This window comes from Notamacropus eugenii, chromosome 5 (assembly GCF_028372415.1).
Source record: "Notamacropus eugenii isolate mMacEug1 chromosome 5, mMacEug1.pri_v2, whole genome shotgun sequence".
Classification (NCBI taxonomy): Eukaryota; Metazoa; Chordata; class Mammalia; order Diprotodontia; family Macropodidae; genus Notamacropus; species Notamacropus eugenii.
The window spans coordinates 214,854,346-214,867,793 of NC_092876.1; positions in this window are offsets into that span (position 1 = coordinate 214,854,346).

Here is a 13,448-nt window from a genome sequence, read left to right on the forward strand (position 1 = left end):
ATTTGTATCTCCAATTCTTAGCATAATGCTTGGTACAACGTAGGCACTTTATGAATCTTTATTGGCTATTAAGATATGTCTTAACCAAAAAGATACAGATAGGAAAGTCTATCGTATTAATGGATGGAGTAGAAGGTCTCCAGGCATGAGCAAAATATAATGTGAGTGGTAGATTCAGATTATACTGAGGAGAACTTCAGAAACCTCCATAAAAAGTACGAAAGTATAATTCAATGGAAGGCGTGCTGACATGGAATGAGAAGGCCTGAGTTAAGAATCTTGGCTCTTTCATTTATAAACTCATTAGTCTTGGACCAAACACTTAACATCTCTGGATTTTGTTTTCCCTTCTGTAAAATCAAGAGATGTGACTAGATGACTTCTGAGGGTCCTTCTCACTTTAAGTCAAAGATTCTGTTCCTTTATTCTCTAGTTCTGACCCATATGGGGTTGTGATCCACAGTTTAAGAAGTGCTAAAGGGGTTGGAAGTGGAAAAGTTTAAGTCCTGCATCTAGGTAGTAGAGGGCCAGTAGTTTTTGAAATGACAACTGATTCCTGAAAAACAATGCTCTAAGAAGATTGCTCTACCAGCAATGTATAGTATGAATTTATGATAACCTATATTATAGTATAGTATAATCTATAAGATTAGCATATAGTATAATAGATGAACAAGGTCTTAGAGACAGACAAATTTAGAGTGGTTAGAGTACTAAATACCTGAATTATGCTAAGTCCCTTAATGTCAGGGCCTATATATTCCTTAGCATGCCATATATTACCGAGCATATTATCTTATATGTGTTTCATGAGTATTGAATTTTTTTATTTGATTTTATAGATTAGAGAGACATTTTGAAAGAAAATTGGGTGGCATTTGTACAATAAGAAAATAGTAAGGCTAGTGAGGAAACCACTAAGAGTCAGAAGATCTGGGTTCAGTTACTACTAAAGATACTAACTGCATGACCATGAGCCAGTTGCTTAAAAGTCTTAGAGCTTTGTTTTCTTTCTCTGAAAAAAAAAAAAAGGAAATGATAACGCTTATAGTACCAATTTCACAGGGTTGTCAATGAGGATCAAATGAAATAATATAATTATCATCAAGGTCCTTGACTAGGATTTAAAGAGCTTTTAGAGGAGGCCTAGAATGGACTAGTTTAATGCTGGAATTAGCTCTTCTTTTATGTTGCACTTCTAATACACACAGAAAAGGGAAGAAATGAAGGGAAGATGGGTGATGAAGAGAATTCAACAAGCATTTATTAAGTGTTAGTCACTATGCTAAACACTGGAGATACAAAGAAAAGAAAAATATTCCTTGTTCTTAAAGAACTCGTATTAGTGAAGTCAACATGTAAACAGCTATGTATAAATGAGATATTTACAGGATAAATTGAATGTGATTTCAGAAGGAACAAGCATTAAGGGGAAAACAGTAAAGATTTATTGAAAAACATAGGGTTTTAACTGGGTCTTGAAGGAAGAAGTCAGGGAAGCTAAGAAATTGACATAAAGAGGAAGAAATTTCTAGAGTCAGTGAAAACACATGGAGAATAAGAGATGGAGTATCCTGCACAAGGACCAGCAAAGAGCCCAATGTCATTGGATCATAGATTAAATGGAGGGGAGTACGGTGTAAGAGAACTGAGAGGTAGGAAAACAACAGGGTGTAAATGGCATTAAAAGCCAGAGGATTTTTGTATTTGAAGGATCAAAGAGAGCCACTGAACTTTATTGAACTGGTCAGATCTATGTTTTAAGAATGCTTTGAAAGCTAAATGGGGGACAGATTAGTGTGGAGATACTTGATGGAAGGAGACCAATCTACAGTAGACTATTACAATAGTCTGGGAAAGATGTGATAAGGGATTGCACTCATTTGGTGGCAATCTCAGAGGAGAGGAAAGGGCATATATGAAAGTTGTTATGAAAATAGAAATCAACAGAATTTGACAGCAAATTGAACACAGAGATTAAAAGAAAGTGAAGAGGTAAGGATGATATCTAGGGTAAAAAGGAGGATATTCATGCCCTCGATAGTAACAGGAAAGGCAGAAAAGGGGAGGGTTTGCGGGTAATGAGTCAAGTTCTAGACATGTTAAGTCTAAGATGTCTAGATTATATGGACATCCATTTCATGATATCTGATACACAGTTATACATGCAAGATTGGAGGTCAGGGGAGAGGCTAAGGCTGAATAAATAGATCTGAGAATCATTGGCATTGATATGATAATGGAAAGCATGAGAGCTGGTGAGTTAACCAAATAAAATGACAGAGGGAGAAGAGGACCTACGCTTGTATAGTCAGAAGGGTATAACCTCAGTGAGGTTCCAGCAAAGGAGACTGAGAAGAAGCAGTCAGACTCCTAAGAGAATGTAATCAGGAGAGAGTAGTACTATGAAAACCTAAGAGAGAAAAGGATACTGAGTAGAAGAGGTGACTGACCATGACAGGCTGAAGAGAGGTCAAGAAGGATGAGGATTAAGAAGAGGCCATTAGACTTGGCAATTTTGAGAAAGTAGTTTCAGTTAACTGAGATCATAAGTAAGACTTCAGGAAGTTAAGGGCATGAGTAAAATAAGTGGAGACACTGAATGAAGATGATCTAAATGAGTTTACGCACAAAAAGGAGAGAAGATATAAAAGGATAGTTAGTGAGAATGGAAAATCAAGTAAAGGTTTATTTTTTAATAAGGTAGAATATGGGTATATTTGTAAGTAGTAGAGATGCAGCTAGCAGATAAGGAGAGATTGATGAGTAGTGAGAGGGTAAAGATGACAGAGGGGAGAATCTTCTGGAGAAAACAGATTAGAACGGGTCTATGGAGAGATTTGATTAGGCAAGGAGAAGAATTACTTCTACAAGTGAGATATGGATGAAGGACAGTGACAAAAGGAACCTGAGTGATGGAAGATAAGGGGGAGGAAAGAAGAGGCCTCAAATTTTAAGTAATATTAGAATGAAGGGAACAGGAATCTCAGGCAAGAGAATGTAAGCAGAAATATTAGCCATTAATGGTCTTCAAGTCATAACCGGAGCAATGGGTCCATGATAATCTATTTTACCAAGTTCTCACAACTTTTCTAGGTTTCAAAAGGAGGACTTCTGGGGCCCTTTGTCACTCCAATTATCAGAGCAGCCTCTGGACAATGAAGAAGACTCAACGTTTTAAAAGGAGAGCTAGTGTCTCACTCAGGAACATCTGATTGGTTTCCCCCATATAATGTCAAAGGTAGGGATGTGTATCAATAAGTGAGTTTGCATGGGGGAGTCAAAGTTTTACCTGACAGAATTCAGAAAAGAAAGGGAATGTTAAGCAGGAGAAGATGGCACAGGTAAGGCAGAGACTGTTCTAGGCAAGGAGAAGATGGCATAGGTAAGGCAGAGATTGTTCTAAACAACAAAAACTTTCAAAAATTTTAAGTGTTATATAAATCTCAGTGATGATAGTTATCCGTATCCTTTTGTAAGCACGCTGCAGATTGTCACTATCTTTCAAAATGTGGAAACTGAATATATCAATATCCTATCACTTCCCGAGCCATCTAAATATATCATCATCTAACTAATATTTCTCAGTCTATTATATAAATAGGACATAAGCAATTTTGTCAAACATTTTGATGAAATCAGATACACTTTGACTGTTACAACCCCCATCTACCAGACTAGTTCCTTTGTCAAATAAGGAAATGAGATTAATCTAACGTAACCTGATTGTGTTTGGTTTGGTTTTTTCAAATTATGTCATTCGAGCTTTAATGGTCTCACTTCCCTTTCTAAGTAAAAAAGCATCTCTTTCAAAACATACTCTAAAATTTTGCCATATGTAAAAGGCAACTCCACTGGCCTGTAGTTTGGAGGCTTTTCCATTTAAAAAAAAAATCAAAGCATTTGTTGTTTTCCACTCCTTTGACATCACTCTCATTCTCTACAATGTTTCAAAGATCTTTCAGTCCCCTAGGATACAGTTCATCTGGTCTTGTTCAAAAGACTTGAGGCAGCTTTTTAAACTTTTCTTCATTTATCTTGGATTTCATCTTCCTATTTGCTATTTGCTTTATGTTCTTCCCAATCCAGTAGCATTCTTCTTGAATGGGAAAGAAGAATAGTCTTCCTTATGCCAATATCTCATTGCATTGTAGAAAAACCTTTGGATTCTAGAGTCAGGAGCTATAGATCCAAATCCCATCTCTGCTTTCCTGCCTATGTAACTCTAAGGAGGCTATTTTATTTCTTTGGGCCTCACTTTCCTCTGATGCAAAATGAGGGGACAATGTTTCCAAAATCTCATCCAGCCCTAAATTCTATGATCTGGATCATAAGAAAGAAAAGTATCACTTGGGAAATGCTCTTGTGTCATCATATGACCCCTTTCCATCCACTCTAAAGAGCAGGTCTATTTCTTCATTGATCTTCCTTTCCCACAAAATAACTTAAAAAAAATAACAACAACAACTTTTTCTTGGCCCTAGCATTCATCATCAAGCTTAGCTCATTCAGAATTCTAGCACTTCTAACAATATTTCCAGAGGACTGGAGTACTGTTACATTCATCTTCAGGTACATATTCCTATTTTTTTTTTCTTCTATTTATCTTTTTAAAATACACATTGGTTGATGAATTCTCTTGTAGTCACATTGATCTCTTTAAAAAGTCCCATAAGTTCTTCCCCATCAGAATAATATATGTTTGTATATTCAGAATTTCATTCTTCAGAATTCCCCATCTTTCTTGGGCTAGCATTATCACCAGAATTTTAGGTCATTGAAAACTACCTAATTCTCTTAACTTTCTGAAATCTGTTCTCATAAAGACTTGATTAGCTGGTTTTCCTATTGCTTTCTATCCTGAATTCTGAGATGGAAAGGTAACAGCCAAAGGGTTTACCAACATTGCCACTTCACCCATCAGTACATCTGTAGTCAGAATCAAGTCCAGGATAACAATTCCCTTGATCATTTACTCAACCTGTTGCAGAATAAAATTAATACCAATTATCTTTGTATCTTTCCTCTTGCTCCATGCTCGTATCTATGCATTGAAGATGGCCTGGGCATGGAGGTGGTGCGTCATTATCAATCCACTTTGACTGAAACAGAGTGCATGAAGGGAAGTGGTGTTAAATGAGGCTTTAAATGATGGGCTAAGGCAGGAGTGGGGAAAATGTGGTCCTCTAGTTCATCAAGTGTGGCCCTTTGACTGAATCCAAACTTCACAGAACAAATCCCCTTAATAAAAGGATTTCTTCTATGACACTTGGACTCAGTCAAAAAGCTGCACCCAAGCACTTAGAAGGCCACATGTGGCCTCAATGCTGCAGGTTCCCCATCCCTAGTAAGGAGTTTGAATCTTATTCCATAGGTAATAGAGAAACACTGAATCTTATTAAAAGAAGGGGAGTGTGATGATCAGACTTGTGCCTCAAGATTTTGATGCTTATTGCAAACATCTTGATCTTCCTGCTTCTGCTCTTACCCTCTTCCAATTCATTTTCTTCCTTTTGAATAGATCTCACGGTGTATTAGAAAAATCTTTGGAGTTAGAAGGCTGTATCTATGTAGCTCTTCTCCTTGGGTTTCACTTTGGTCATGTGTAAAATGAGGAAAAGGAGTAGATGATTTTTAAAATCCCATCCAGCCCTCAATATTTAGATTTGCTCATGCCATTCCTGATTCGAAGTCCAGCAGCCTAATCAGCATCACTTTTTTTTCTGCTTTCTTGACAAATGATCTACTTTACACTTGAAGGTCTCCAGCAATGGAGAACTTGTTACTTCCCAAGACATTGGGTTCCCCACCCCTGATTCTAGATGCACTTTTATCTATCAAAATATTTCACAAAAGATAACATCCAGTTCTTAACATAATACTCTAGATGTAATCTAACCAGGATAGAATACAGGAGAACCTCATTCTTCAGGACAAAATATTTCTCTTGATGAAATATAAGATATAATCAGCTTCTTTCCTGCCATGAGGCAAGTGTAATAGAGAGCTAGACTTTTGGAAGACATAAATTCAAATCCTGCCTCAGACACTTATTAGCTGTGATATCCTTAACAAGTCACTTAGTTTGTCTTAGTCTCAGTTTTGTCATCTGTGAAATGAAGATAATAATACTTAGCTCTCTAATTTGTTGTGAAGATAAAATAAGTGTCATAAACCTTAAAAGCCCTATCTATATATCAGTTATTTTTCTTATCAGTGAATATTGAGCTTGCAGTTCACCAAAACTCCCAGATTCTCTTCACAGAAAAGGTAAGATTTAGACATTACTTCCTCATCCTTCACTTGTGTGGTTAACAATATTTTAAATCCAAGTATAAGACTACTGTTTCTACTGATCATTCAACCAGTTCAGATTTTATCTACCTTTATTTTATAACCTACTTCTATCCATTTGTTTACAAGGGTATAAGAAGAAAATTCGTCAATTCTTTGCTAAAAATCTGCACATTTCATTATCATACTAATAATTTAAAGGCTCCCATACTTTTCAACTAAAAATAATGAAAACAATAATTTGCAGTAGTAAGTTATCTGCAAGAAATTCAAATATCTACTTATTACTAGCATGAAATATAAAATAAATTTTGTACCTCAAATAAATATTTACCCTTTTCATCACTTCTCTAATATTAGATATTCCAATTTTACCTTCATATAATTTCCATATATTCTATTTTCATGCCTCAAATCATTCAGTACCAAAGTGAATACAATTGTGACTTTAACTTCTTCCAAAACAAATGATAATAATAACAAGCAAGAACTTGAACACTCATCATATTAATATTATTCATTCCTTCCATTGCCTCCACAAATTGTATACTTTTACACTTGTGATAAAATGATGAATATTGATTATAATCTGGTTCAGACATCCAAATACCACTCCTAAGCACAAATTTCTCAGTGAGCTCTTAACTCCCAAATCTGCATCTCTCCAAAAAAAAGGTCCTAGCTTTCTTTGATGCAAGGATAAAATTACACCTGTACTCCCTAAACTTATTTTGTCCAGGAACTCATAATCCTGATTCCTTCTGATGGTATCACTTGTCTCCAAAATGACTCCTGTTAGTGAACAGTAAGGCTGACAAATGATACTTCTAGAAGATGGGATTGCTATCTTCCATGTCATAATGACACATACCAAAACCAATGCTACTCACCTGCTTTTCTCCTAGTACCTTGGATCTTCATCATAATTCAGGGAAGCATGAGAAACTTCTACTTTTTCAGAGCATCTGACCATCTCCACTCTAGGAAGAGATTTTGATTCTGTAGATCTAAGGTACTTTCTTTCTTTCTCTACATGGAATCCTTTTACTCTCCAAACCTCTGGTAAAAGTTAAGATCCTCTATCTATTGGTTTGCCCATTAAAGGTCATTAACTTTGAATATTAAAGGACCTCTAAGGCTGTCTACTTATCTTGCAGATAAGGAAACTGAAGTTCACAGTGATTACGTGACATATAAATTGGAAGGATCAGAAACAAGATTTGAAGCCAGCCTCTTTGACTCCAGAGTAAGTGTTCTTTCCATCAACTATACTGCATCCCATTCTTTTGAGGGATGATTCATTCTCTGAAAAATGAGAAAATAGAAATACATTCCTCCAACCCTTTTACCGCTTCCTCTAACAGGGAGAACAATGTGCATTTTGTACCTGCCTGGATGCGGAGAGCTTTTCTGGGACTTTCTGAGCCTTTTCTATGGGAGCTATGAAGCTATATACTGGCTTTTCTCACCTGCATTGGATCATAATTAGCAGATTCCAGCCAAAACCCTAATGTAGCCAGAAACTGCCATCAGCTGTTGTCTGCGAGAAGGTCAGATGCAAAATCCAACTTTCAGCTATTTTTCTCCTTTTTGTTTCTTTTACCTCTTCTCTCCTTTGTTTAGACATCAGACCCGTTCTACCTATCTCTCCTCCACTATTTATCTTCTTATATGCTCTGATGCCTAGCACCATGCTCTGTACACAACAGGGTTTTAATAAATGTTTGTTGAATTAAGTTGAATTTGGAAGGTACATTTCTTTGGAAACCTCTATGCTCTATTTAGGCAATTGCCTTTTGAGGCACAGAATATGTCCTACCTAATGTTATGTTTCCCTATTTTCTGTGTTCCCAAGTCCTCTCCCTAGCACCAGATCTGTTTGTCCCTGCAACTTCCAGATCCATTCTCTTCTTTCCTTTCTTTTTCTCTTTCTTCCACTGTTCAGGCTCCAGTCACTTTCTATCTATCTTTTTCTTCAGTGTGTAATCTTTCTCTCCTCCCACCTTCTCTGCTGTAATGTTCTTATTGCGCCTGGTGTTTTCCAGTGAATGATCCACACTTCTGGAATTCATTTCCCTTCTTGGATTAGAAAGATTCCAAGTTTCCTACCTTTGAGGGTTCAAAGCATGACGCGTCTATCCAGTTAACACTTTCTTGATGATGTGGTAGTATTGGCATGCTCCTTCACACACTAAATGCTTTAGAACTGAGTGGTGAAATTGCACTACGTTCTATTCAAGGTTTTAATTTTGGATTTTTTTTTAATTCTTCCAACCTGTGTTGGCTTATAAAATTTCCTACAGCTGATTCACATTGGCCTTGCTCTCTGAGAGACAGCACATATGGAGGGCTAAGACCAGGTGGTGTGGTGAGGTATTATTACACTGCTCCAGCAGTTCTAAACCAGTGTGGCCGATGGTTGAAATAATACCACAGGCAGATGCATAATGCAATTACACTAGTCTGAAATGATCTAAAAATGGCATACTTTGGAAATGTGGCTCTGTTATCTATTACAAGGACCGGTGGTGTGATACATGAAGATGTCTGATTCTGTACAAGAATTTTTATAGTCTAGCTTGAGACAAACTTGCAAGCACTAGAATAATGTGAAATGGGTGTGGGGAGGAAGCTTACCATAGGGTCTTGTGATATGACAAATATTTACCAGCATTTCCATGATTCAGTTTCTTTCCCTTTATTTCCCCCCACACATAAAGGAGGCTCCTCCTCCTTTTCCTCCTTCTTTCCTTCCTTTCACAGGGGTTAGTTTGCCATAAAAGAAGACATAGTTGTCCCTGGTTGGGACAACTGATTGACCCCAGCTCCAGTAATTCAGTTTCCTGGTTACCTAAAAGCATAAGAAATCCTAGCCACAGGCTATCTGGGTTCTTCTTAATCGTTGAATTTTTAAAGATCATACTGTCACCAAGTTCTTCACCTCTCAGGCTAGGTTGAACAGGTTAATTGCCACATGAAAGTGAGAGGGGCTACCTCAAAAGAAGCCAAATTTCACTCTTTCCTTGTTGCATATCTCTGTTACTGTTATTTCAGAGCAAAACAAACCTTTTATTAACTGATCAATGACTTGTGAGTGTCTTATTTCACCCCAACAATTGAAACTGAATTAAGATACAACTTGTCTAGAGTCATGCTCAACAAACCCTTTAACCTTTATATATTACTGATTTTCACTAGTTGTACTCTAAGACCAACCATGTACGAAAATTATGAATTGTTGGACTGGAAAGGGTTCCAGCAAAGAATGTATCAATGTTGCAGAGGGATCTTCAGAAACTAGAAAAGATCCAGAGAATAGCAGTTAAAAAACAGTATGACCCTGGTAATTTTTAAGGGAGATAGAGATGTCTAGTCTGAAGTTCAGGTCTAGGAGATGTTTACAAGTAAATTGCACATAAATTTGGGAATAATAATTCAAAATTATTTTTTCCTCCTCTGTTGCCGAGTAGGACAGATGTTTCATTCTGTAGAAATCTAGAGTTATGTGCGGTCACTACCTTACATTATCTTTGATTTTCATTCACAAAATTTTTTGTTGTATTAATTTTTTAAAAGAAATATATAAACATGAATGATTTTTCTAAGTCCTCAAGAAGTCCACAAGGATCTTTATGTATGCTTTAGTGGCTCCCATTTCTACTTGTTTTACACTGCATTGTAAGGGTCAAAGGGCTCTCAGAAACGCTGAAAGATTTTTTAAAAATATGATCAGATCTACAATTGGCATGCATTAAACATACCAAGTCATAGAATAGATCAAAATTATTTCTTCTATGAACTAAAAAAATCATTTGATGGCCAAACTTAGGAAAACTGATTTTTAGGTAATAAGTACACTGTGGGACTACATTCACAGGCTTTCCAATTCAGAAAGTTTGCATTCTGCTGGGATAGTTTTGTGGAATCTAGTGTTTCCTTCATACCAAAATAAGACATTGGACTCCAACCTCAGGGGAGAAAATAAGCAATGAAAGTGCACCGAGATAATGATTTACATTTTTGGTTCCCACCAATCTATTTTTTAATAAAAATTTCAGAAACTTAATACTATGCTGTACAGTGTTTTAAGCATCTCAGGAACGATAGGGTACTATTAATTATTATTGCCTTGTGCCAGGTTAAGTTAGTTATGTACTAGAGAGAGGAAATGCTGACATCCATCTTGGTTGTGTCAATTTATACCACTAAGTCATGGGCCACTCTCAGTCTTGTCTCCTGGATGGACTATACCCCACTGCAATATGGGCAAAGATGGGGAAAACCTGAGAAGTGTGTGTTCCAGAGACCCCTTAGCTTCCCTAAGAATTCTGATTTACTCGAAGAGCTATTCTATTAATGATATACCAACTGTAGGGGTGAATACATTTTTAAAAAATCTCACATTTCTGAGAATTTTCATATACCACAGGAAATTGACATAACATATTTTACTATAAATAATGACTGAGTTAATAATTTGGTAGTTTCAGTGTAAATCACAAATCTTCAAAGTTTCTCCTATCTATTATATCTCTTTTATGTCCTCTCATTTCATCTATCCTATCCTCTTCTGTGTCATCATCTTGATGTCATGGTCCTTTTCAAGAACAAAGGACAAACACAACCTGTGAGTGAGTAGCTTCTTCTACCCTCCCTTATTTTCCATTCCCATCCCATTCCCTCTCCTCCTCTCACATTCTACCAAGGGGAAGGTATACCTCCATGGCCAAAAGCTGCCTTTTCTCCTTTGGGTTTATTGGCTACATTTTCTGCTCAAAGAACAAGCCTTAAACCCAATTCACTCTGGAGCGCATAGATTGGATACCAGGTCCCCACCCACTTACCACAAAATGAATGTAATTACTAAATAGTAACTGTTTCTCTTTTACCTTGGAACCCTGAGGGTCTTCTCCTCCCAGTTTGATTTTTTTTTGTTATTTTTTCTTTTGTTAAAAGAGGTCATCCCCTGAGTAACTACTTAGAGAAGCCTGTTCATTGAATGGGCATATCTCACTCAAAGTGAGAGTCTGATAAGACCTTAGCCTAAAATGGCCAAGGTCCCACATTGCATCCTGGGCCATCTCCATTCATCCTGATGAATATCAAGTCACTGGACCCAGATGGCTCTGAAGGAGAAAGTGAGGTTGGTTATTGTGCACAGCCCTCTCTCACTCAAAGTCAACTGCAAGTCATGTCATCATCTTGATGTCATGGTCCTCTTCAAGAATGAAGGACAAACACAACAATACCATGCTCTTCTATGCTATTCAATTCAGTTTAGTAAGCATATATTAAATACATATGTGAAAGTCACTCTCAGGAGCTATAAACAAAAAGATAAAAATGGAGCAGCCCATACCCTCAAGAAGTTCGCATTTTAATCAATGGAAAGAACTTTGGACTAGAAGACTGGGCATTTGCTTTGAGTCCTGGCTCTGACACTATGTGACCTTGGACAAATCACTTCTCCTGAGTGTCTCAGTTCACTCATCTATAAAATAAGGGAATTCAATTAGATGGCCTTGAAGGTCTCTTCCAGCCATAAAGCTATAAACTTATGTACATGTACCCCCCCCATCAAGATGCAGTACTTCAGTGCAAGTAGTGCTCAATAAATATTTGCTAAGTTTGTTGAATGAATATGTATGTGAATTACTAAGTATTCATATTTTCAGGATGTATATGTGTGACTGCACTGCAAACATCCCCAGATAAACTTTCTGTGAGATAATTCAATTCAACAGGTATTCACTGAATGCTAGAATTGCTTGCGAGATACAGAAGAGTATTTTCTGTCCAGTCAGTTATTCTACAGTGAATTTAAAACCCTGGAGCTCCACCAGGTTTCTTACTGCTCCTCTTGCCTACCTTTCAATTGTTCCATTACTCATTAGAGCTTCTTTCCCAAAGGAACTGGGCAAGAGAATGGAGCAAAGTCTGCTAGCTTTCATTTACTAGAAGAAGCTTTAATAATGATTATGTGGGGGAAGGATATTGAAACAAATGCTGAACATAAGTTTTGGAGATTATCTTTAGATTCATTTTAACGATTTGTTCCCCACCCGCCTCACATCCTCTATCCTTTGGACAAACAGTTGAGAAAAGAAAAATTTAGAAGAAACCAGACTCCATCTAGTTAACATCCCAGTTTAATATATTGATTATAGGTACTATCAGTGATTACCTCCACTCCAGCTGATTGTATCTGCATATGAAAATTAATGTGAACCATTTGGGCAATTATACAAAGAACTCAAGACAAATATCCTAAATAATTGAGACAGCGTGAGATCTTTGATTGACTTCCTGAACATGAAAGTTGACGTGAAGTTCTCAACCAATCAGATGGAGCAGAGGCTTAGGAGCCATAATAGGAGTTTGGCAGGAGCCGGATTTCAGAATTTCTACCACTTAGTTTCTATGTTATAACTTAATAGAAGGCAAATCCTTTGGGAAGGTAGCTACTCAGTGTTAATATTTATAATCATTATGTGTTAAAGGCAAATAGAATATACATAAAGCAAGAGAAATATTTTGTGTGTGCAGTATAAATACACAATTATCTAAAATGTAATCTTCGTGTGACTTATTAAAGCAGATTACATTTTAACGTGCATTGCAATTTGCACATTATAGAGAGCACTCTGTATGCAGCTTTAACTGTGACCAGCCAGACAACCTGCACAACTGAAGATATAAAAAAAAAACTCCACCACTGCTATCTTTCTCTAAATGGATGTATTTGGTGTTGATAGTCAGATAGAGTTTTCACCTTTATCCCAGCTTGTTTCTGACCCAGTGGGTTAGTGTTAATCACCACTGTAGGCACCAATAATTTCCCCATATGTGGAATTTGATAAGTTAGAGCACCCACTTCAATTCAAGAAGATTCCAGCTGACTATCCAGTTATCGCTATGGACAGCTTCAAGCACATTCATGGCTGGCCTTGTATTCTTAGCTTTATCAAGCGCTTTGCACTTTTTGTCTTTTATCTCTTAATTGAGACCTGACTGCAAGAAATGCCTATCTCGTCAACTGTGTTGCATTAAGTATTAACTTTAACTGCTTTGGGTACTTGAGGTACAGGGGGGAGAAACCTTAAGAAGCTGGAGTAAAGTGGAAAATCTTCCCAAATCTCTATTTATAAATTGTG